A 27049-nucleotide genomic window follows, 5' to 3' on the forward strand; every position below is an offset into this window, starting at 1 on the left:
TTACCTGGACGGCTTCGTCAATAAACAGAACTGGCGCATATGGGGAACCGAAAATGCCCATGTTGCAGTCCCATCAGCCCTGCATCCTCAAAAAGTACTGGTCTGGGCCGCCATTTCTTCCAAAGGAATCATTGGCCCATTTTTCAGATCCGAAACGATTACTGCATCACGCTATCTGGACATTCTTCGTGAATTTGTGGCGGTACAAACTGCCTTAGACGACACTGCGAACACCTCGTGGTTTATGCAAGATGGTGCCCGGCCACATCGCACGGCCGACGTCTTTAATTTCCTGAATGAATATTTCGATGATCGTGTGATTGCTTTGGGCTATCCGAAACATACAGGAGGCGGCGTGGATTGGCCTCCCTATTCGCCAGACATGAACCCCTGTGACTTCTTTCTGTGGGGACACTTGAAAGACCAGGTGTACCGCCAGAATCCAGAAACAATTGAACAGCTGAAGCAGTACATCTCATCTGCATGTGGCGCCATTCCGCCAGAAACGTTGTCAAAGGTTTCGGGTAATTTCATTCAGAGACTACGCCATATTATTGCTACGCATGGTGGATATGTGGAAAATATCGTACTATAGAGTTTCCCAGACCGCAGCGCCATCTGTTGTTGAAAATTGTAACTACTGTAATTTCGAAAGTTTGTCTGCCTGAAAATGTACTGTTGTCCCAAGCATATTGCAACAAACGGTGTATTTCTATCGCTGCTCGTTTAGTTTGTATTGCCGTTTCAAATATACCGGTCATTTTTGAAACACCCTGTACTTTACCGATGTATTTTGGCACGATGAACTCTCCCCATACATAATACAAAAGTTTCGAGATGCATCTGCTTCCTGGCCTTCTATTAAACCTGAAAAGAACAAAATGTCGCAGTAGTTGGCCCTTTTTCCACATGCGACTATTCTAGGTTGCGAAGTGAAGGGAATTATGTTCAAAGTTCCACTAGATTGATAACTTCAGCAGACAGCAGAATTGCGTTTTAAAAAATGTAGCAGTGAATGTATTTGAACTCGCGACGTTTTGTTTACAGTGCACTACACTTATTGTTACACTCCTAGCTGAACCATAACTACAGCATCACCAGAAGTCGAACACAATCCCTCCAGAACTTCTGCATTCCACAGTGTTGTGAGATAATGCATAAGGCCGGATGTAGACTTCTGAGAGACAGACAGTTACAGCTTTTCTTTTGCACTGCACGACGTTTTCAACAAACAGATAGCGCAATATGGTAGCTCAAGCGGAAAGCAGCACTGCCTATTTAAATTTATGCATCCTACACTGTCGGCAGTTCTGTGTACGTGGCAGTTACGTGATGTTATTTCAGTGATTACAGAATAGAGTCGAATGTATGCACTGGGTAGCCGAGGCAGCTAGTTCATGGTGATTCGGTCAACCAAGTAAATGAATGTACTGAACATGCTGCAAACCACTACAGGGAGACTGTGTGTCAGAATTCTTATCCAGTGTGGCGCAATGGCTTTACAATAGAAAAATGCGCCACAGGGAAGAGGATTTGGTGGTCTGTTGGATTCCTGATAGATTCGTATGCACATGGTATGCGTTCGATTCCAGCTTCTGCCGATGATTTTTGATAGGGAGAAACAGATTCTATTCTCTACTGGCTACGCCAAGTGAAGAACATATAATGGCATTGCGGTGTGAGATTCATATTAAACATGACATTCCTTCTCTACCAAGTAGACATTAGGTTGAACCACAATAACGTCATGAGTGGCGACATGTAGGAACTCCATCACAAGTAACCCTTCTTATAGTAGTTATTTATTTCTTGTGACGAAACATACCCTATGTAGGGTCAGAGGACACTTATTCCATCTTTTATTTGAGCTTCTGTATGTCGATAAAATTGGTTTGAACTGGGAATGCAACTCAAACCGCCCTTAACGCGGAATTTGATCCATTCGTGACAACACAGCTCGACTACAATTTGTTGTTTGTTCAAAACTGCAGAGTCCTCAATATCTCCACATATTGCGCGTGAATGGGTTCGAATCCTGGCCCGGCACTAATGTTTTCATTGTGTGTTATCAAGCTCTAGCATGAGAACACCTATGTGCTGGTGGATAATAATTTTGATTTTTAATGTATTTTCATTCGTTGTCAACACTAACGATATCTACATCTACATCTACATCTACATTGATACTCCGCAAGCCACCCAACGGTGTGTGGCGAAGGGCACTTTACGTGCCACTGTCATTACCTCCCTTTCCTGTTCCAGTCGCGTATGGTTCGCGGGAAGAACGACTGTCTGAAAGCCTCCGTGCGCGCTCTAATCTCTCTAATTTTACATTCGTGATCTCCTCGGGAGGTATAAGTAGGGGGAAGCAATATATTCGATACCTCATCCAGAAACGCACCCTCTCGAAACCTGGCGAGCAAGCTACACCGCGATGCAGAGCGCCTCTCTTGCAGAGTCTGCCACTTGAGTTTATTAAACATCTCCGTAACGCTTTCACGGTTACCAAATAACCCTGTGACGAAACGCGCCGCTCTTCTTTGGATCTTCTCTATCTCCTCCGTCAGACCGATCTGGTACGGATCCCACACTGATGAGCAATATTCAAGTATAGGTCGAACGAGTGTTTTGTAAGCCACCTCCTTTGTTGATGGACTACATTTTCTAAGCACTCTCCCAATGAATCTCAACCTGGTACCCGCCTTACCAACAATTAATTTTATATGATCATTCCACTTCAAATCGTTCCGCACGCATACTCCCAGATATTTTACAGAAGTAACTGCTACCAGTGTTTGTTCCGCTATCATATAATCATACAATAAAGGATCCTTCTTTCTATGTATTCGCAATACATTACATTTGTCTATGTTAAGGGTCAGTTGCCACTCCCTGCACCAAGTGCCTATCCGCTGCAGATCTTCCTGCATTTCGCTACAATTTTCTAATGCTGCAACTTCTCTGTGTACTACAGCATCATCCGCGAAAAGCCGCATGGAACTTCCGACACTATCTACTAGGTCATTTATATATATTGTGAAAAGCAATGGCCCCATAACACTCTCCTGTGGCACGCCAGAGGTTAGTTTAACGTCTGTAGACGTCTCTCCATCGAGAACAACATGCTGTGTTCTGTTTGCTAAAAACTCTTCAATCCAGCCACACAGCTGGTCTGATATTCCGTAGGCTCTTACTTTGTTTATCAGGCGACAGTGCGGAACTGTATCGAACGCCTTCCGGAAGTCAAGAAAAACAGCATCTACCTGGGAGCCTGTATCTAATATTTTCTGGGTCTCATGAACAAATAAGGCGAGTTGGGTCTCACACGATCGCTGTTTCCGGAATCCATGTTGATTCTTACATAGTAGATTCTGGGTTTCCAGAAATGACATGATACGCGAGCAAAAAACATGTTCTAAAATTCTACAAGAGATCGACGTCAGAGACGTTTTTGACTCCCAGTGAGACACGGAACTAATTTCGAGATCACTGTAAGTTCAAGGATGTTATTCCTAGCTGGTGGTGGAGAAAAATTCGGTAGCTGACGTCTCTTTGTGTGTAGTCAACAACGAAATGTGTGGGGTTCGATTACCAGTCAGCACTGAACTCTTCGTCATATTATTTCTAGTTCAAACATGCTCACATGTCGCTGCTGGTGTATCAAACCCATATTTAACGTTCGTTTCCTCTGGAATAGAACAGCGATAGGTGCCGGGTTGGAGTCCCGAGAAGGAAAAAATTAATGTTTCGTCTCGTCATTTCAGTTAAAACATGTTGCTATTGCCGAGAAAATCCGATATGTCACTGTTGATTGTGCTTCGACAACAATCTGATTAGGTTCTGGGTTCGAATCCCTGTGCAACACAAATCTTTACCTCACGGCATTTCAAGTAAGCTACTTGTGGAAAAGCAATATTTGACATCTCTCGTAGTTTTTTAACAGTGACAATAGATGCTGGGTCGGAATTCGCGTCCGTTAAAAATGTTTCCGTTATGTTATTTAAAGCTGATATTACCTGACTGATACTGTCTAAAATCGAGGTATATGACTCTCTGTATGCCTAGTCAGGAATGACTGTTAGTTTCCGTCAGTCAAGAAATCTTTGCTTAGTCTGCATGACCTGGGTTTGAATCCATATGCAGAACGAGACGGTTCGTCGTGTCATTTGAAAATTCATACATATTCTGAACTAGAAGCTCGTGAATAACGTAAATTTTTAATGTCATTTTGTGTCAAATAATAAGTACGGTATGTTACTTTGAAGAGGAAATCATGAATACGACGAACTTACTTTGTGCATTACCTATCTGACGTAATAATGAGAATGGTAACATTTCAGGTATGTCATTTATTGTAATAAATGTGAGCTTACAAGCCTTAAGGACAGTCTTTATCTGTGATAAGGTGTTCCCTGTTATTTGTAGTTTCGTGGTATTACTCTTCATCTTGAGTTATTGCGATACAGAGCAGTGTTTTCTAGTGGTGATTTGTTGGAACCACTTTCAATAGTCAATCGCCTGTACCAAGGAGCGATTAGAGGACCTGCTAGACAGCTGCGTTATGAGGGTTGTATGCGAATCAGGCGAAATGCAATTCAGGTCGTTCGGATACTTTTGAGCACGACGGTGTCAATAATGTGAAAGTTCATTGCTGTTATATTTCTTAAATCAACTGCTTCATACATGTGCTTATCATAAATTTTGACTTAGACGTTTTCTCAGTTTCATTTCAGGGAAGTTGTGCTGAAGCTTTCTGTTAAGCATTGGGGAGCGAAGCTAGGAGGGTCGGCTGAGGAGCAACAACTGTAAGATGTCCATACAGGCGCCAAACTGCAAGATTTGTATACATTAGTGTCACATGTACTAACGAAAACTTGTACGGGTCAAATGTACGTGGGAAGAGAGGGAGAAGTGGGAAGCCAAACGATAAGTCGCTTGTGCGGAAAAATGTTCTCGGTCCGGCCCTGCACTGAAGTCAACAAATTACTGTTATTCTGTTAATACATTTGTTACATTTTTACTACAAGCAAAAGCCTATCCCATGCATTTGTGGAATGTTAAAACTGGGTGGGAGTTTGATGTTAAGTTATATTTGTCTGGTATTGGGAGGGGGGGAGATGAAGGAGACAGTGGTTAACATATAAAATGAACATGGATGAAGAAAGTGCCTGCGTATTCAACAGCAAAAACATTTTCATCGCTAATATTTGTTCGGAAAAAGGAAGACAGGTGGTGGCACCGCCAGACGTTGCAACAACGTCCTGGACTAGATTTCAGACCTCACGGTAACTCTCATAGAGTGGGAATATGCGAGTCTGTTAATGGTGATCAGTCCGTCGGCGACCCCCTTGATGCTCTTCGAGAGGAATAGGCTATATACTGGCTCCGGGTTGTACTGTCTCCCTACTGTCACCTTACAAAGCTACCACGACACCATACTATGTTATACACATACCAGTTACAGTCACCTACACGCAACAGGTACATTTAAGACAACTGTCGTACTAGGTGGTTATAATTAAAGTGCAACTACTCACGGAAGTCCAGTGTGGGCTGTAGTTATCGTATTGCTGCGAAACTTTCGCCGCGTGGTCTAGGGCACCCTGCCACATTTCGTGCGGCTCACGCCGTCGGAGGTTCTCGGGCATGTGTGTGTGTGTGTGTGTGTGTGTGTGTGTGTGTGTGTGTATGTTGTTCTAAGCGTAAGTTAGTTTAAGTTACATTAAATAGTGCGTAAGCCTAGGGACCCATGACCTCAGCAGTTTGGCCCCATAGTAACTTACCACCACCACCACAAGGTTGTCACCTGGTGGCCAAAACTTGAACTAATTTTTTTCTAATGTAAATCGGTTCCGCATTAATGCATTAGAATATCTACTAAGTTTTGCTGCCATACAATAATTACAGCCCACGATGGATCCCTGTGAGTAGATACACTTTAATTATAACCACCTGGTACTTCACGAGAGAAAGGTGCTGCTGTGTGTGACAGATCATTCCGATTCAGCGGCTGAATCTACCGTATGAGGTCTCTCAGCCAACCGTGGCATATAATTGAACTTTACTTTATTGATGCCATGGGAAAATGCGAATCTATGCTCCAAAAGCACTCAGTGCATTTATCTACACTAACACTTCGACCCTCTAACTTTTTTGGGCAACGCTTGTACCGAGTGAGCTATCCAGGTATGACTGATGACCCACCTTCACAACTTCTTTTTAACTGAAGGTAAAATCTGTTGGATTGTTAGGCCGCGTCATATTTCTTCTATACGATCGACGTTTGGACCCTTCTACTGGGATCATTTTCGGGATCTTGTGTGTTTCCCACGCATATGCTGAAGAAGAGTTATTCGCTAAAATTCTTTCTGCTGCTATTCGTGGGCCGTCATTGGATAGAAGCTTAAACAGGCAGAGCAAGATAGTGGGAATGTGTAAGTAGGCTGTTTAGGTTTTTATGTTGGTAACGCCACGTAGCGCTCTATATGAAAATCGCTGACTATGCTGTGTGAAGGCTGTGGTTGGTTTGCATTGTTGGAGTGTATGCTATTGTAGTGTTGGGCATTTGGCTGTTAACAGCGCGTAGCGTTGCGCTGTTGGAGGTGAGCCACCAGCAGTGGTAGATGTGGGGAGAGAGATGGCGGAGTTTTGAGAGCGGATGATCTGGACGTGTGTCCATCAGAGTCAGTAAATTTGTAAGACTGGATGTCATGAACTGACACACACACACACACACACACACACACACACACATATATATATATATATATATATATATATATATATATATATATATATATATAATGACTTTTCAACACTATTGAGGTAAATACATTGTTTGTTCTTTATCAAAATCTTTCATTTGCTAACTATGCCTATCAGTATTTAGTCCCTTCAGTAGTTTGAATCTTTTATTTAGCTGGCAGTAGTGGCGCTCGCTGTATTGCAGTAGTTCGAGTAACGAAGATTTTTGTGAGGTAAGTGATTTGTGAAAGGTATGGGTTAATGTTAGTCAGGGCCATTCTTTTGTAGGGATTATTGAAAGTCAGATTGCGTTGTGCTAAAAATATTGTGTGTCAGTTTAGTGTTGATCAGAATAGGTAAAGAGCGAAATGTCTGAGCACGTTCAGTTCTGCTCAGCTGTTTGAAAATCAAATAATGTGAGAGGTTTATCAGCACAGTAATTCATTAATTTTTCTAACGGGACGTTTAAAATGTTTATCAAAAATGTTATTTTCCGCAAACTCTTTTTTTTGTGGGTGGTGTGGACACAAGCCTGAATCTCTTTGATAGCTTTTTTCTTGTTGGGTGAAGGGTACACATACAAAATGTTCTCTTTTTTTATTCATTTCACTTTGAGAGGAAACTGGAAACTGTTCCGAGAGTAGACTACAGTCTCAGCGTTCTTCTTGCGGTGTGAGAGTGGAGTTAAGGTGTGTATCAGTGCTCCAAGACCCGTGGCACTTAATACTTATGCCAGCGTTGTGCGTATATCATTCCGACCAGTTGGCATACAGCGTCCCATGATATGTTGATCTTGTTAAATAACTTGGTGGCGCAGTCTGTTATCTTGTCCTTTAGGTATCGTTCATGAAGTGCCTCATGAATTTCTCGTGTTATAGTCCACAGCTGCACCCCCAGCGTCCACTTCAGGAGCCGGTTTCGCGTTGTCTGTTGGAATCACAAGTAATGCCCCATGCTGCGCATCCGTATAGATCTTTATAGTGCACCGTGGACTTATTGAGTTGCAATTTCGTCTTGGCATTAAGGTCTTTACTGAAGAAAACGGGGATTCAGATGTGAACCATTTTATTCGTGGCTGTCTTGAGCTCTCACGTGTGAGGCGCAAGCAATAGTGACTTGCCCAAGACAGCCTAAGTATTTCGTAGACGGCGATCAGGGAATGGGTTGTATCAGCCCCGAAATGCGAAGCATAGGAGTAGTCGTCTCTTATGTGTGAAGAACACTCCCTCCATCTTGGTGCAGTTGACTGTAATTTTACTGGCAAGATCCTATGCCTCCACGACATCAATTTGTCGTTTCGCCCTCGTAAGCAATTCATCAGTGTTTCGTGCTAACGTATAAAATACAGTGTCACCTGCGTAAATGCTGCAGACTATATAAGGATTCCTCGGGAGGTCATTGATGATAAGGCTGAAGAGCAGGGGTGAAATATCGGAGCCCTATGGGATGCCTTCAGCCGTAATTTTCAATGCTGCCCACCAGCTTAATGTAGCCGTCTGAGAGACGCGTTTAGTGACAAACTTTGGCGATCAAATCGTCCGGCCGGATCTTATCATACGTCTTTTTGAGGCCAAAAAAGGCGCCAACAGTAGCCTGCCGCAAGTGGAAGTTGTGGCGAACATATTCCGTGAGGCGAATGAGCTGCAACTCCGTGGACGCTTCCTACTGAAAGTCGAACTGTTCCTGCTGGATAATTCCATGGTCCCCGAGGAACTGAGTCAGTCTTGCGACTGCAGCAGGTAGAAGGGGTTGTGATTTGTTACCTGTACAAGATCGCGGCCAGGTTTCGGGATGGGGATGATCTACCCAGTCTTCCAGGTAGATGGGAATGGTGTGTTGACCAGACAGCCGTTTATGATTCGTGTCAGGAGGGCTACCACCTTTTGCAGGAGGCAACGTAAGTCCGTATTGCTGACGTGGTCCCTCCCTGGCGCCAAGTTGTTCATCTTAGGGATAATTTTTGCGACCTCCCTTGGTGTTGTAAGCAGAAGTTGGTCCCGTATGGGCTCTAACCAGAATCGTGTAGTCCCGAATCTGCTCATCAACTTCATAAGCGCCTCCGGTAGGTTCCTGTTGGTCACGGTTGGTGGTTGTTACCTGTTGAGTTTAGGTGTCGGTGAAGAGTTCTGCTTGAAGCAAAGCGTGAGACATCGGTGCATAAGGGCCAGAGATATCTCGCTTAGCTGGCTTCTGTTGCCTGTCACTCAGCGACATATTTGCGCAAGTCACGTGACAAGTGCTCACTTCTAGTCTGTCTGCTGGGTCCTGGAATAGCTTCCGTCGTTTGCGGATGAGGTATTGGAGCGTCTGCAGGTCTTTCAGGGATTGGGGGAAGGCGTCAAATTGCGGATCTGGAAGTATCATAACTGCCGGTGCTCGTTGATGGGCTCTTTGGATCTTCGTTTGTCAACACCTTAACCGCGGTATCGATGTCTGCTGTGGTGAGAATGGGCACGGTTAGTTTGATGTTGTTGTCCAGATATTCCAGAAACTGGTGCAAATCGACCTCTGTTCGTCTGATCGGAGGAAATAAAGGACTACCGCGTTCTCCCACGACGGGTATGTGACTGGAGAGCATGTCGTTTATTGAACGTTCGGATTGATACCCTCTGTAAGTTCCATATCCAGGACGTCATCCAGCTGATCCTCATAGGCTGACGAGGACTATGGACTACGCAGTTCAGCTCCTCCTGCATCATGTAGAGTGTTTGACCTCTGGTATTTGTCTTACGGTAGTGCCAGGAGGCGTGTTTTGCGTTGAGGTAACCGAGGGGCAATATCGGTATCGGTCAAAAGCAAACAGACGATCTACATTGATCAATGGGGCCGCGGGAGCTGATATATTCCGCGTCCAACGTCATAGTCTCGACCATGGTGTGATTCGTCACTGTGGCTGCGTCCATGGTTTGAAGGACCGGTAGCGTTTCCGCGTGGTATCGGGCCGAGTTTCGAATGAAGATCGCTGTCCCTCCGCCGCGTGGTTCATGCCTGTCGCTGCGGTATGCATGCATATTGCGCAGTCGGAAGGTGACTGTGTCTTAAGCGCATCTCCATAACCATCGCCACGTCTATGCGGTGTTGTGATAAAAAGTCGTTACGTCCTGTCTTCTTGGTACTGAGGCCATGCGCATTCCAATTCAGGAATTTGAGGAGTATGGTGGTCCATTTTAAGGTGACACGAACGTCTTTATGATCCCTTAGACTAGTCCAACCGAAGAGGTGGTGTTCTGTTGGAGTGAAGTAAGAAGAGCCGCGATGTCAGTAAGCGTTGCATGATGTTTTGCGATGTGAGGGTGCTTGCGTCTTCACAGGTAGGAGCTGCCGTTCTTGTTAGATCGTGGAAAGCGTCTGAGAAGGTCCTGTTGGGTAGTCGCCGACTCGTCCTTGAAGGGCTGGGATGAGAAGTTAACGGTTGCGCCATAGTATGACTAACCCTGGTGCAGACGTGGCCGGTGGGTGCTCAGCTTCGGCTGAGTTTGCTTCGCTGTCTTCGACTTCCTGTTCTCGCATATACGCAAGACCTGCTGGTACTTCTCGCAGCCACGTCCGAGGCAGGGTGGTGTCCTTCGCAGTTGATGCGTAGTGAGTTGGCTCGTCTTTGCTCCTGAATTTTTCGACGCGAACTCGAGTGCGCAACAAGTAGTGTAAACCGTAAATCGTGTCGTCGTCCTTCTGCTTAGGCAGGTTTAACACAAATACTGTAAAAGGCGCGAAGTCGTGCGTCTCTTCATCTCGCCTTTTTACTGGTGCACTCTTGCCGATGTGAAGCCTCTCTCACAGATTGCCCGACTAACGTCAACTACTGGTACTTGGGCGAGTAGTCGTTTTATGACGCCGCGCTGGGTAACCGCGCGGCAGGCGCCTTGTCACGGTTCGCGCTGCTCCCCCCGTCGGAGGTTCGAGTCCTTCCTCGGGCATGAGTGTGTGTGTGTTGTCCTTAGCATAAGTTAGTTTAAGTTAGATTAAGTAGTGTGTAAGCCTAGGGACGCGATGACCTCAGCAGTCTGACCCCATAGGAACTTACCATAAATTTCCAAATTTCGTTTTGTTGCCACTTTCAGCTCTTTTGCCTCATGAGGCTGATGAGTAAACAGTGGGAAGAACTGAAGAATTGCTTTGCCTGCTTGTGGTCCTCGTAAGAATCGAGATGATACTTGATTCGGTCTCCATGGAATAACGCAAATGTTGCTTCAAGACGTCATTGAGTTTCACATAGTTCTGAATGTAATAAAACGTGATCGGTGGTATTTTGCTGTCGTGGCCGGTTTCCATGTTTCTATTGGACGGTTTCAAAGTCATCATCCAGTGTGTTTTGCTCTTCTGGAGTGCCATACATCACCTCGTCGCCCGACGAAGATGAAGAAGCGTAACGTGAAAGTTCCTCTTCCTCTTTGTGGTCTGGGATTGGCACTTCAGCGGAGGTATGCTGAACCGGTAACATTTGAGTGTCTCGCAGCGATTCGTTTCCGTGATCGGGTTGTCCGTGAATGATAGCGGTCGTAAAATGTTTTGTTGTGGCCCTCTCGAAAGCTGTATCCGCAGCCTCTGTTATCATCCTCACGTCCTACCGGCACGTGGATCGTCGTAAACGGAGAGGTCGATGAGGCCTGCTGGAGATCGACCGACTCCGGCCCGCCGCGGCAGCTGCCTCGGCCGCCAGGGCTACGCGGTTTCCTAATTGGGACATCGCGCTCTCGATTGCTGTCCGCAGATGTGGCTTCCTTGACGTTGTTTGTGTTACCCGCGCACCGTGTCCCCGTATCCTCTTCCTTCGCAGCGGGGAGCCACGAAGCCGGAATTCTAGAGCCGTCCTCTCCACTGTAGTTAAATTCGTCCTTAAAAATTCAGTCGCTTCTCGGACTTATCTTCTATAAAGGAAAAAGCGCTGCGTCGTCGATACGTACGCAAACAAAAGGTACAGAGCTTGACTAGCTCTCGGAATGCACTTCCTTTTTCAAGTTTGTACGAAAAACATGCACACCAAAACTCCCCCCCCCCCTGGCCAAATCCCATACACACACACACACACACTTACTCATATGCACAGAAATGTCTCCCTACGTTGCGCTCAGTCGACTGAGCACGGTGTAGGAGACAGGCGTATGTGTGTGTGTGTGTGTGTGTGATGTGTGTGTGTGTGTGTGTTTCGTACAAGCTTGAAAAAGGAAGTGCATTCCGAGAGCTAGCCTAGCTCTGTACCTTTTAAATGATAATTAACTGAAACCCTCAGCTGCTGACAGGTGTTGATGACATACCTTGATGCGGACAGCTGAAAATGTGTGCCCCGACCGACTCGAACCCGGGATCTCCTGCTTAAATGGCAGACGCTCTATCCATACGTGCCACCGAGGAGACAGATAAATGGCGCGACTGCAAGGACTTATCCCTTGCACGCTTACCGTGAGACCCACATTCCCAACTGCCCACAATCTACATACGTTATGCTCCTAATAGATACTTTACCCATCCACTCATTACTCGCACCCACTAAGGTATGTCAACAACACCTGTCGGCAGCTGAGGGTTTCAGTTAATTACAATTTATTCTAGAGAAGCTGACGGTCATCAATAGTATCTGTTCTTTCGAGAACAGTTACTATCTTCATATCTGTACCTTTTGTTCGCGTACGTATCGACGACGCAGTGCTTTTGCCTTTCGGTGAGTCATCTCCTTTATTCCTAAATAATTCGTAATTCTCAACCAGAACTTTTCGTATATGTATTATCTTCTATAAACATTGGTTTCCTTAGCCAACGTACGCACGTAATTAAAATCATTGTCAAAGGCACAGTTCTCGTGATGTTCAGCTAACTTTGTTTTAGCCGCGTGTGGCGTTCATTTTTCTTAAAATGTCCTTTAAACAGTTCCTCCCGTTTCGCCCACACCAAGAGATCTGCATATTATTCTTCCACAGAATTTTGCTGGTGCGGTCTGTCACCCCAGAAACATTCCCATTAGCATAACCATTATTTCGTTTAATAGCCCTGTCTATGGACAAACTATCGTAACCATTGACCTTCACTGTATTCTTTAAGAAATGCAACTCCGAGCCAGGACGTTGTTGCCGCTGATACGGAAGACAAGTGTTGAGCACTGCTTGCTTGTGGGCTGGATGGTGGTGCGAAGTTTAGTCTAAATACCTACTTGTGTTAATGGGCTTTCTACACACTGTTGTTGTTGTGGTCTTCAGTCCAGAGACTGGTTTGATGCAGCTCTCCATGCTACTCTATCCTGTGCAAGATTGTTCATCTCCCAGTACCTACTGCAACCTACATCCTTCTGAATCTGTTTAGTGTATTCATCTCTTGGTCTCCCTCTGCGAATTTTACCCTCCACGCTGCCCTCCAATACTAAATTGATGATCCCTTGATGCTCAGAATATGTCCTACCAATCGGTCCCTTCTTCTTGTGAAGTTGTGCCACAAACTCCACTTCTCCCCAATTCTATTCAATACCTACTCCTTAGTTACGTGATCTACCCATCTAATCTTCAGCATTCTTCTGTGGCACCACATTTCGAAAGCTTCTATTCTCTTCTCGTCCAAACTATTTATCGTCCATGTTTCACTTTCATACATGGCTACACTCCATACAAATACTTTCAGAAACGACTTCCTGGCACTTAAATCTATACTCGAAGTTAACAAATTTTTCTTCTTCAGAAACGCTTTCCTTGCCATTGCCAGTCTACATTTTACATCCTCTCTACTTCGACCATCATCAGTTATTTTGCTACCCAGATAGCAAAACTCATTTACTACTTTAAGCGTCCCATTTCGTAATCTAATTCCCGCAGCATCACCCGATTTAAATCGACTACATTCTATTATCGTCGCTTTGCTATTGTTGATGTTCATATTATATCCTCCTTTCAAGACCCTGTCCATTCCGTTCAGCTGCTCTTCCAAGTCCTTTGCTGTCTCCTATTAACTGTTATCCCTCTCTTACCTTCCGTCTTCACAATAGCTCTCCTGCGCACCTTGCTGATCTTTCTCTCTTGCAGGTAAGTTACGCAGAAAAATGTCAGTAAAGTTTGAGATGCAGTGCATAGGTGCTGTCAGAATTGAAGTTGCGAAATAAGAGTCCCGTATCGTGTTTGGATATCTCAGTCGGTAAATGCAATTCTCGCTTCAGTGGTCCGGCATCTTCCTGCCAATAACTTTAGTTTTACTACCATATCGATCCGTATGATTTGTTGCCACTCGATCCAGACTCCTATTGGTGCTATGACGACCGCTGTCTGTACCACAGCCCATGAGATACACACAGCACCATGCAGATATTTTGCCGAGCTTTCACATTCACACACGAGCGGTGTAACCAGGAGATCTCGTGCGTCAGTTATGTCACTGACCACCTTTAAGGCATAACCAATATCGCTCTTTTGTAGCCACATTTGGTACCAGTGGAAAAGTGGGGTACCAGCTATCTCATACTCAGCACCTGCCTCATTTCAGCACTTTCAAAACTTTCCCAAAGTCGTTGGTATGCGAACATATTGAAGCTTTTTTTAAACATGCAACTCACCTTAAACTTCCACGAGACCCCTTACTGTAGCTCACTCATACCCACTTGGCCATTTCTGTTAGTCGGTCATACTATCCATTCCCAGTTGCCCTTTCTCACTCCCTCATTCGGTGCAGCTCATTGTCGTTATCTCTTTGTGTCTCTCTGTCATCTACATCATTTACATCTACATCCATACTCCGCAAGCCACCTGACGGTGTGTGGCGGAGGGTACCTTGAGTACCTCTATCGGTTCTCCCTTCTATTCCAGTCTCGTATTGTTCGTGGAAAGAAGGATTGTCGGTATGCCTCTGTGTGGGCTCTAATCTCTCTCATTTTATCCTCATGGACTCTTCGCGAGATATACGTAGGAGGGAGCAATATACTGCTTGACTCTTCGGTGAAGGTATGTTCTCGAAACTTTGACAAAAGCCCGTACCGAGCTACTGAGCGTCTCTCCTGCAGAGTCTTCCACTGGAGTTTATCTATCATCTCCGTAACGCTTTCGCGATTACTAAATGATCCAGTAACGAAGCGCACTGCTCTCTGTTGGATCTTCTCTATATCTTCTATCAACCCTATCTGGTACGGATCCGACACTGCTGAGCAGTATTCAAGCAGTGGGCGAACAAGCGTACTGTAACCTACTTCCTTTGTTTTCGGATTGCATTTTCTTAGGATTCTTCCAATGAATCTCAGTCTGGCATCTGCTTTACCGACGATCTACATTATATGATCATTCCATTTTAAATCACTCCTAATGCGTACTCCCAGATAATTTATGGTATTAACTGCTTCCAGTTGCTGACCTGCTATTTTGTAGCTAAATGATAAAGGATCTATCTTTCTGTGTATTCGCAGCACATTACACTTTACACTTGTCTACATTGAGATTCAATTGCCATTCCCTGCACCATGCGTCAATTCGCTGCAGATCCTCCTGCATTTCAGTACAATTTTCCATTGTTACAACCTCTCGATACACCACAGCATCATCTGCAAAAAGCCTCAGTGAACTTCCGATGTCATCCACAAGGTCATTTATGTATATTTTGAATAGCAACGGTCCTATGACACTCCCCTGCGGCACACCTGAAATCACTCTTACTTCGGAAGACTTCTCTCCATTGAGAATGACATGCTGCGTCCTGTTATCTAGGAACTCCTCAATCCAATCACACAATTGGTCTGATAGTCCATATGCTCTTACTTTGTTCATTAAACGACTGTGGGGAACTGTATCGAACGCCTTGCGGAAGTCAAGAAACACGGCATCTACCTGTGAACCCGTGCCTATGGCCCTGTGAGTCTCGTGGACGAATAGCACGAGCTGGGTTTCACATGACCGTCTTTTTCGAAACCCATGCTGATTCCTACAGAGTAGATTTCTAGTCTCCAGAAAAGTGTAGTAGAAAATCCTATGTCACAATCACTGTCCTCTTCGTTGTCTCCTACTATGCAGCCTTCTCTCACTATAACTCTCTCACTCTTGTCCTCTCTTACGAGGGCTGTTCAGAAAGTAAGTTTCGTTTGATCACGAGACGGAAACCGCAGTGAAATGTTTTACTTGTAACAGTTAGCTACACCTTCCAACTACTTCTCTACGTAGTCGCCGTTCTGACTTAGACATCTTTCGTAGCGGTGTACTAACTTCCCAGTACCCTCATCATAGAAGGCAGCCGCCAGTGCTTTCCGCCGATTCTCTACGCTAGCCTACAGCTTGCTGTCTGTGCCAAAATGTTGTCTTCATAGCCAGCGGTTCATGTGAGCAGAGATGAAAGTCAGAGGGAGACATTACGGGCTGTATTGTGGGTAATCAAACATTGGCAACTGAAAACGATCTTCATTGCCCCTGCAGTATGCGGCTATGAATTATCTCGCAAAGAAACCGCACAACAGTTATGTAATGTTGGCTACATAGCTTCAGGCGAAATTTCTCACCAGGCCCTCGTACTCGGCGGGAGTCACTATTGTTCTATGTATCTTTATGTGCTCCCTGTGAGATCAGAAATGAGAAGAGCGCCGTGATGCCATCTAGGGTCATACTAGAGACACTGTCCAACACACCTGTGCAAAGCTTTATCAGATTTTCATAGTCGTTTCCATTTCACGACCGATCGGAACTTACTTTCTGGACACCCCTCGTATTACTAATGACTTATTCCTTCCGTGCTACTGTTGTTGTCTCTTGTCTCTTCTCACTGTCACTACCTTTCTCTTCTTCGTTGTTAATTTCATAGGCTCATTATCACTGCCACTCACCCACCTCCACTTTGTCTTCTTCTTCATTCCTCTCTGCCTCTCCCCTCCCCCTCCTCCTCCCGGGCACTGTCTCCTTTACTCTTTTTCTTGCACTGTTCTGTCACTGTCAACTATGCTCCACTGCCACTGTTTCCCTCTCTTTCTGTAACTGTGCCTTTGTCTCGTTCGCTCTTTCTATAACACAACCACTGTTTACCATCGTGCAGTATTTGTTACTCTTCCATCTCCTTGCCGCTGCCTCTGTTTCCTTCTCTCTTACCGCACGGAGTATCCGCGTGGTCTGAGGCCCCTTGTCACGGTTCGCGCGGCTCCCACCGTCGGAGGTTCGAGTCATCCCTCGGGCATGGGTGTGTATGTGTATTGTCCTTAACGTACGTTATTTTAAGTTAGATTAAGGAGTGTGTGAGCCTAGGGACCGATGACCTCAGCAATTTGGTCCCATAGGAACTTACCACAAATTTCCAGTTTCCTTCTCTCTCAGCATACAAAAGTGCTAATATGTTTTCATGCCAAAGTTTTTGGGAAAATTTTTAAAGGTGCTGAGGGAGGTACAACGAGGCAGCTGGTACCCCATTTTTCAGTCGTAATCTTTAAAAAAATAGAAACATATCGCATTTTTGTGCTCTGAGAGGAGCATTTTTCCACTGGTTCCCTTCTTTTCCCCGCTGATATGAAAAGAAATGTATTGGTCAGTAAAATCTAGATAGTTTTCTTATGTGAAATTGAAATAACACAGAACTAATTTTACACCTCAGACCGGATTCTACGTGGTTTAGTACTACAAAATTAGTTTTCGCCTCAGACCGGATTTTACATGTCTATTTTAAGTGAGTATTTTACGTGTACAGGTAAGGTAACTTCTAACCTGTATCTCAATTACGGATAAAGATAAGACATCTGGATTTTAGGAATACATCGTGAAAATTACAGCCATTTGATGTGTATAGCCGTCTCGGAATCCGTGGCTGGGTTTTCATACCAAAAAGAAAACGAGTTTTTGGGGTGTTTCTCGATAACGGATAAAGATTTTAGAAAATGGGGAGATGGCTCTTCTAGATAAATGCCTAGGGAATATATCGTTGCCGGCCAGTGTGGCCGAGCGGTTCTAGGCGCTTCAGTCTGGAACCGCGCGCCCGCTACGGTCGCAGGTTCGAATCCTGCCTCGGGCATGGATGTGTGTGATGTCCTTAGATTGGTTAGGTTTAAGTAGCTCTAAGTTCTAGAGGACTGATGACCTCAGATGTTAATCCCATAGTGCTCAGAGCCATTTGAATATATCGTTAACATTTGAGCAATCTGCTGTGTTTATTTCTTATTTAGATTTCCCCTCATACTGGAGTTCACGTGTAGACTTGGGTACCTTTGAACCTCTATATCTTGGAAACATGTAGATATCAAGAGAGTTTTCAAAGTTGTTCGAGAAAGGGATCTTAGAGATGTATAGTAAATACTTCAGCCATTTCTGTGCGTAGCCGTCCTGGAATCCTCGACTGAGGTTTCGTCCGCTGGTGGCGGCGAAAATAAAATAAGAAACCCTTTTTCTGGTGTTTTCCGACGAACCGTAAGCCTTCGTAAGTCCCTTGAAGCCCACGTAGAACACATAAGATGCAAAAAGACCCAACCGAATTGCTCCATTTGCCTATGCAGGAGAAAGTGTGTAATATCCGTGAATTGATACTGTACTGTTGGGTAGTTATAGTAAGTCAATCCTTCTGTTGGTTATACAAATGGTCCGGAGCCCAAGGAATGTTCAAAACACTTGAATCTACCCTTTTATCATCAATAGAATCCGAGATATAAACACCGGAAAACCTCGTTTTTATCGTGGCGTTTTGGAACATTATTGGTACGAATGCTTTAGTATGTACACCGTTAACATAGCTTAACGTATTTCTAACAGAATCAGTGTCAGTAAGAAGGTGAACGATTAAACAGAAGAAATGTAAAATTGGATAATATCTCTCATAAGGGGCTTGTTACACGATTATTACTGATATGACGTGACATTACTCACTCTGACCTCTTCATCCACAACGCCGTAAGAGCCCTTAGCGGTGTTGGGACTGGAAGATCACACTGTGCAACAAGAATATTACAGCTGCAAAGACCCATTGTCCCGTGCACTTAATAGGTCGTTAATGTATGAGGGTCTAGATTTTATCTGCCCTTAAACACACTACGTGCCGTTCCATTTCTGTAACGACGGGCAGCCCTATTCAGCAAAGCTGTGATTTCGCTAGCTAGTAGTCCCCAGAGCACAGGAGCCTGCAGCTCCGTAGACGGAAGATACGCTGCCAAGAGCATCTAGAATAGTAACTCCAGTATGGCGATTTCGTTGTCCTGCTTCGTTGTAACTATGCTGTACTGAAGAGTCATGTATCGTTCCGTGTCCCATATGACCATTTTCTTCGGCCGTATACTACTCTTAAGAATGTGAAAAGATAAAAGTAACGTCTTTTGCGCAAGCTCGTAAACAGTCAGAGTATTGACCTGGCTGCAGGTAGAGCGGAGCCCTTCTATTCACCACGGCACTAGAAGGGGGAGGGATGGCATATCCCTCGAACGCACCGGCTTTTATCCCCCGGGAAAGATATCCGGTACTCATTTGACAGCAGGCTTAGTGAACCTGGGTCTGTCCTATAGGGACTGGATCGAGGAAAAATCCCTGCCCCTATGCGGGATGGAACCCGGGACCTCCAATGTCTCTGTAGTGCTCTACTCGCTTGAACATCACGGCCACGTGTCTTAACAACGTGCATTGCAAATAGTTGACCGGGCTGTTTCTTGTCTTTTTGGGAACGGAAAGTGGAGCTGAGCCAACAGTACAGCTATTTTAACCCTTAACTCACGAGGTGTGGTCTCTAAGACCGGGCGGAAATTGTCGAACTCGCTCTCCAAGACCAGTTGTGGTGGAATGCTTCTATACTCACCCAATCCTCCTTAAATTGCCAAGCCTACGATGTTTTGTTGTCGGTTGCGTTATCGCCATCTGTGTTTACTGTTGACAAGTGTTATTGATAGGTGTTGGAGTCATCTAGACCGCGCCTCGTGAACTACAGTACGTACCTGTTTTTTCAGTGCGGTACCGTATAGCTCAAAGTGTGTTAGCAGAGGTCAGTCTAGTGGCAGCCTTAGCTGACTTCCCAGGTCACGTGATCTGTGAGTGTGCGATTATTTTGTGTGGGGAGCACTCATGCCTAAGGTGCATCGTAAAAAACATCATAGTTTTCAAAAATTGCCAACTTTCCCGAGTTTGATGAAACTGTTAGTTGGTCTATGAAGGAAGGTGTAAGTGATATACACTACTGGTCATTAAAAGTACTACACCACGAAGATAACGTGCTACAGACGCGAAATTTAACCGACAGGAAGAGGATGCAGTGATATGCAAATTATTAGCTTTTCAGAGTATTCACACAAGGTTGGCACCAGTGGCGACACCTACAACGTGCTGACGTGAGGAAAGTTGCCAACCGATTTCTCATATACAAACAGCAGTTGACCGGCGTTGCCTGGTGAAACGTTGTTGTGATGCCTCGTGTAAGGAGGAGAAATGCGTACCATCACGTTTCAGACTTTGATAAAGGTCGGATTGTAGCCTATCGCGATTGCGGTTTATCGTATCGCGACATTGCTGCTCGCGTTGGTCGAGATTCAATGACTGTTAGCAGAATATTGAATCGGTGGGTTCAGGAGGGTGATACGGAACGCCGTGCTGGATCCCAACGGCCTCGTATCACTCGCAGTCGAGATGACAGGCATCTTATCCGCATGGCTGTAACGGATCGTGCAGCCACGTCTCGATCCGTGAGTCAACAGATGGGGACGTTTGCAAGGCAACAATCATCTGCAAGCTGCATCACAGACAGGAGCGCTTGCGATGGTGTACTCAACGACGAACCTGGGTGCAAGAATGGCAAAACGTCATTTTTTCGGATGAATCTAGGTTCTGTTACAGCATCATGATGGTCGCATCTGTGTTTGGCGACATCGCGGTGAATGCACATTGGAAGCGTGTATTCGTCATCGCCATACTGGCGTATCACCTGTAGTGATGGTATGGGGTGCCATTGATTACACGTCTCGGTCACCTCTTGTTCGCATTGATGGCAATTTTAGCAGTGGTCGTTACATTTCAGATGTATTACGACCCGTGGCTCTACCCTTCATTCGATCCCTGCGAAACTCTACATTTCAGCGGGATAATGCACGACCGCATGTTGCAGGTCCTGTACGGGCCTTTCTGGATACAGAAAATGTTCGACTGCTGCCCTGGCCAGCACATTCTACAGATTTATCACCTATTGAAAACGTCTAGTGAATGGTGGCCGAGCAACTGGCTCATCGCAATAGGCCAGTCACTACTCTTGATGAACTTTGGTATCGTGTTGAAGCTATACACGACATCCAAGCTCTGTTTGACTAAATGACCAGGCGTATCAAGGCCGTTATTACGGCCGGAGGTGATTGTTCTGGGTACTGATTTCTCAGGATCTATGCACCCACACTGCGTGAAAATGTAATCACATGTCAGTTCTAGTATAATATATTTGTCCAATGAATACCCGTTTATCATCTGCGTTTCTTCTTGGTGCAGCAATTTTAATGGCCAGTAGTGTAGATCAAGAAATAAACGAGAAACACTATGATCTTACATTAACCAGTGACCACATTACTGCTATCAAACAAGAGTATCATTCAGAGGGAGAACTTCAGGAAAGTTGTGATGGAGATCCGTCCGTTTCTTCAATGAAATACTTAAAGTGTCTGTTAAAATCGAATGTGTTCTGAGTGGTGATAAGAAAAATGTAGTTCCCAGCAATGAATGTTAATTTGACAGACTTTCTATTTGTACTTATCGGGTGGAATTTTTATGCACAAATTTAAACCCGGGAATTTAGTTTTATTTGCTACAGAGATCGTATAATTTTTCAGAATGTAAAATTCAGTACTCTAACAGTCTATTTATGTGTACTATTCAAAAGAACCACCCAAAATTGTGTTTTTGTGTGATAAATAGTAAAATGCTGTAGGGTTTGTTTAGTGCAGTAAAATAAACTAGAAGCATTCAAACAACACTTAAATAATTGTAAAAATAAATGTTATATAGCTTAAATTAAACTGATATTTGCCTTAAATCTCGGTTTAAAAGTGGGGGTCCTAGAGATCCCACCTCGTGGCATACTTTACAGAAAAGCTACCTCTCGAGTTAAGGGTTAAGTGATCAAATTTGCCTTATTAGGTGTACATCTCAAAAGTCAACGCATTTTTAGGACTTTCTCAGTAAAAACTGAAGGGTGCAGATCCTATGCACTATTAAACACACAGAATAATTATGCACATCTTTCTACAAATTCCCTAGCTGTGGCCTATTTCATGAAGATCATAAGTATCTCATCAAAAATTATGGCTTATTTTTTTCTAGTCACAATGAACCTAAGGTCTTGTCTTCTAACTAAACTAAACTAAACTCCGTCCAAACAGGCCTTGGAAGGCCCAATGGGACTGACCGACCACTGTGTCATCCTCAACCACAGGCGTCACTGGATGCGGATATGGAGGGGCATGCGGTCAGCACACCGCTCTCCCGGCCGTATGTCAGTTTACGAGACGGGAGCCGCTGCTTCTCAATCAAGTAGCTCCTCAGTGTGCCTCACAAGGGCTGAATGCACCCCGATTGCCGACAGCGCTCGGCAGACCAGATGGTCACCCATCCAAGTACTAGCGCAGCCCGACAGCGCTTAACTTCGGTGATCTGACGGGAACTGGTGTTACCACTGCGGCAAGACCGTTATAAATCTCAGATAATCGATTTAGTGCTATTTCCGTCCTTGTTTGCAAATTTACGGCTTATTTATGAAGACCTTTTATCACACCTGTATAAACTTGCGTCTTCCTAACCACTGCATTTTATTTTAGAATAACTTTACAAACTTGGTACCAAGACTCACATCTCTCTGGTGTTCACAGAACACACGTCACAGTAAACGCATTCGTCCGAATGAAATATGGTCCTGCTGTTCAAGTAATTTGTCATCTGTGTTATAGGTAACGTGCATGGTGAGGTGACAAAAGTCATTGGATACCTCCTAATATCGTGTCGGACAACTTCTTTTTGACCAGCGTAGTGCAGCAACTAGACGTGTCAAGGACTCAACAAGTCGTTGAAAGCCACCTGCAGAAATAGTGAGTCATGCTACCATCATAGCGAACTATAACTGCTACGGTCCCAGGTTCGAATCCTGACTCGGGCATGGACGTGTGTGGTGTCCTTAGGTTAGTTAGGTTTCAGTAGTTCTAAGTCTATGGTGCTGATGACCTCAGATGTTAAGTCCCATAGTGCTTAGAGCCATTTGAACCATTTGAACTAGAACTGCGAAAGTCTTGCTGGTGCAGGATTTTGTGCACAAACGGGTTTCTCGATTATATCCCATAAACGTTCATTTGGTTCATGTCGGGAGATGTGGGAGGCCAAAGCATTCGTTCGAATTGTTCAGAATGTTCTTCAAACATATCGCGAACAATTGTGGCCCAGTCACATGGTGCATTTTCATCGATAAAAATTCCACCATTGTTAGGGAACACGAAGTCCATGAATGGCTGCAGACAGTCTCCACGTAGGCGAACATAACCATTTCCAATCAGCTGTACCAGAGTACCCCGTCCATTCCATGTACACACAGCCCACACCATTATGGAGCCACCACCAGCTTGCACAGTACCTTGTTGACACTTGGTTCCATGGCTTCGTGGGGTCTGCGCCACACTCGAACCCTACCATCAGCTCTTACCAACTGAAATCTGGACACATCTGACCAGCCCACAGTTTCACAGCCGTATAGGGTCCAACTGTTATGGTCACGAGCTCAAGCGAGGCGCTACAGGCGATGTCTTGCTCTTACCAAAGACACTCGCATCGGTCGTCTGCTGCCATTGCCCATAAACGCCAGACATCGACGCATTGTCCTAACGGATACGTTCGTGGTCCGTCTCACATTGATTTTAGCGGTTATTTCCAGCAGTGTTGCTTGTCTGTTAGCTGTGACAACTCTACACAAACGCTGCTGCTCTCGGACGTTAAGTGAAGGCCGTTGGTCACAGCGTTGTCCGTAGTGAGAAGTAATGCCTAGTATTTGGTATTTTCGGCACACTCTTGACACAGTGAATGTTGGAATATTGAATTTCGTACTGATTTTCGAAATGGAATGTGTAATGCGTCTAGCTCTAACTACCATTCGCGTTCAAGGCCTGTTAATTCCGTCGTTCGGCCATAATCACGTCGGAAACTTTTTCACATGAATCTTCTGAGTACAAATGACAGCTCCGCTAGTGCACCACCATTCTATACACAGTGGGGCAAATAAAAGTGGCCCGGAGAACAGTACAAAGAAACACAACAGAGGAAAGGAAATACAGTACTAACCTGACCATAATGGATGTTGAAAGTGACCACCATTCATCTCTTGGCACTTTTGGGCTCTGGTCGGCATGTTACGAAGGCGAATCGAAGCTAGACAACAGAAATTGCTGCAGTCGGATCCGAAATGTTCTGCTACAATTCTTGAAAGCTATGAGGATTGTTACGATACACCTTAGACATGAGTACTCCCCACACAAAGTAATCGCACACTCACAGATCAGGTGACGTGGGCAATCAGCTAAGGCCGTCACCAGACTGACTTATGCTAACAACTCCGTCAGGTGTGAAGAATGTGTAAATGAGTTCTAAGATTCGTCCATCTGAATGGGCAGTTGCTTCAGCCTGCTGGACGTAGCTGTAGGTCACGCGGTATGGTTATATGCATACATTCACATCCAATCGTATCCACAGCTGCCGGCCACTTTTACACTGAAGCGCCAAAGAAACTGGTATCTACATCTACATCTACATGGATACTCTGCAAATCACGTTTAAGTGCCTGGCAGAGGGTTCATCGAACCACCTTCACAATTCTCTATTATTCCAATCTCGTATGGCGCGCGCAAAGAATGAACACCTATACCTTTCCGTACGAGCACTGGTTTCCCTTATTTTATCGTGGTGATCGTTCCTCCCTGCATAGGTCGGTGTCAACAAAATATTTTCGCATTCGGAGGAGAAAGTTGGTGATTGGAATTTCGTGAGAAGATTCCGTCGCAACGAAAAACGCCTCTCTTTTAATGATTTCCAGCCCAAACACTGTATCATTTCTGTGACACTCTCTCCCATATTTCGCGATAATACAAAACGTGCTGCCTTTCTTTGAACTTTTTCGTTGTACTCCGTCAGTCCTATCTGGTAAGGATCCCACACCGCGTAGCAGTATTCTAAAAGAGGACGGACAAGCGTAGTGTAGGCAGCCTCCTTAGTAGGTCTGTTACATTTTCTAAGTGTCGTGCCAATAAAACGCAGTCTTTGGTTAGCCTTCCCCACAACATTTTCTATGTGTTCCTTCCAATTTAAGTTGTCGTAATTGTAATACGTAAGTATTTAGTTGAATTTACGGCTTTTAGATTAGACTCATTTATCGTATAACCGAAGTTTAACGAGTTCCTTTCAACACTCATGTGGATGACCTCACACTTTTCGTTATTTATGGTCGACTGCCACTTTCCGCACCATTCCGATATTTCTTCTAAATCGTTTTTCAGTTTGTTTGGTTCAAATGGCTCTGAGCACTATGGGACTCAACTGCTGAGGTCATTAGTCCCCTAGAACTTAGAACTATTTAAACCTAACTAACCTAAGGACATCACACACATCCATGCCCGAGGCAGGATTCGAACCTGCGCCCGTAGCGGTCTCGCGGTTCCAGACTGCAGCGCCAGAACCGCGCGGCCACTTCGGCCGGCTCAGTTTGTTTGTTTTGATCTTCTGATGACTTTATTAGTCGATAAACGTCATCTGTAAACAACCGAAGACGGATGCTCAGATTGTCTCCCAAATCGTTAATATAGATAAGGAACAGCAAAGGGCCTATAACACTACCTTGGGGAACGCCAGAAATTACTTCTGTTCTCCTCGATAACTTTCTGCCGATTACTACGAACTGTCACCTCTCTGACAGGAAATCACAAATCCAGTCACATAATTGAGACGATATTCCATAAGCACTCAATTCCACTACAAGCCGTTTGTGTGGTACAGTGTCAAAAGCCTTCCGGAAATCCAGAAATACGGAATCGATCTGAAAACCCTTGTCAATAGCACTCAACACTTCATGTGAATAAAGAGCGAATTGTGTTTCACAGGAACGATGTTTTCTAAACACGTGTTGATTGTGTGTCAATAGACCGTTTTCTTCGAGGTAATTCATAACGTTCGAACACAATATACGTTCTAAAACCTGCTGCATATCGACGTTAACGATACGGGCCTGTAATTTAGTGGTTCGAATCCTACCTCGGGCATGGATGTGTGTCGTGTCCTTAGGTTGGTTAGGTTTAAGTAGTTCTAAGTTCTAGGGGACTGATGACCTCAGAAGATGAGTCCCATAGTACTCAGAGCCATTTTTTTGTAATTTAGTGAATTACTCCTACTACCTTCCTTGAATATTGGTGTGACCTGTGCAACTTTCCTGTCCTTGGTTACGGATCTTTCGTTGAGCGAACGGTTGTATATGATTGTTAAGTATGGAGCTAATGCATCAGCACACTCCGAAAAGAACCTAATTGGTATACAGTCTGGACCAGAAGACTTGTTTTTAGTAAGTGATTTAAGTTGCTTCAGTACTCCGAGGATATTTACTTCTACGTTACACATGTTGGCAGCTGTTCTCGGTTCGAATTCTGGAATATTTACTTCGTCTTCTTTTGTGAAGGCAATTCAGAAAGCTGTGTGTAGTAACTCTGCTTTGGCAGCACTGTCTTCGACAGTATCTCCATTGCTATAGGCAAGCGTATTCAAATACAGATATATGTAAACAGACAGAATACAACGCTGCGGTGAGGCAAGGTGCGTCTGCCGCAGTTGTTAGATAGGTTACTACTACTGCAATGGCAGATTATAAAGATTTAAACGAGTTTGAATGTGGTGTTACAGTCGGCGCACGAGCGATGGGACGCAGCGTCTCCGAGGTAGGGATGAATCGGGGATTTTCCCATACGACCCTTTCAAGAGCGTATCGTGAATATCAGGAATGCAGTATAACATCAAATCTCCAACATTGCTACGGCCGGAAAAGATACTGCAAGAACGGAACCAACGACGACTGAAGAGAATCGTACAACGTGACAGAAGTACAATCCTTCCGTAAATTACTGCAGACTTCGATACAGGGTCATCAACAAGTGTCAACGGAGCTGAAGGCCCACTCGTGTACCCTTGATGACTGCACGACACAAAGTTTTACGCCTGCGACCGTCAACACCGACACTGGGCTGTTGATGGCTGGTAACATGTTTCCTGGTCGGATGAAGCTCGTTTCAAATTGTATCGAGCGGATTCACGTGTATGGGTATGGAGAAAAACTCATGAAACCATGAAACTCATGAAACCATGGACCCTGCATATTAGCAAGGGGACTGTTAAAGCTGGTAGAGGCTCTGTAATGGTGT

This window comes from Schistocerca americana, chromosome X (genome assembly GCF_021461395.2).
Source record: "Schistocerca americana isolate TAMUIC-IGC-003095 chromosome X, iqSchAmer2.1, whole genome shotgun sequence".
Taxonomy (NCBI): domain Eukaryota; kingdom Metazoa; phylum Arthropoda; class Insecta; order Orthoptera; family Acrididae; genus Schistocerca; species Schistocerca americana.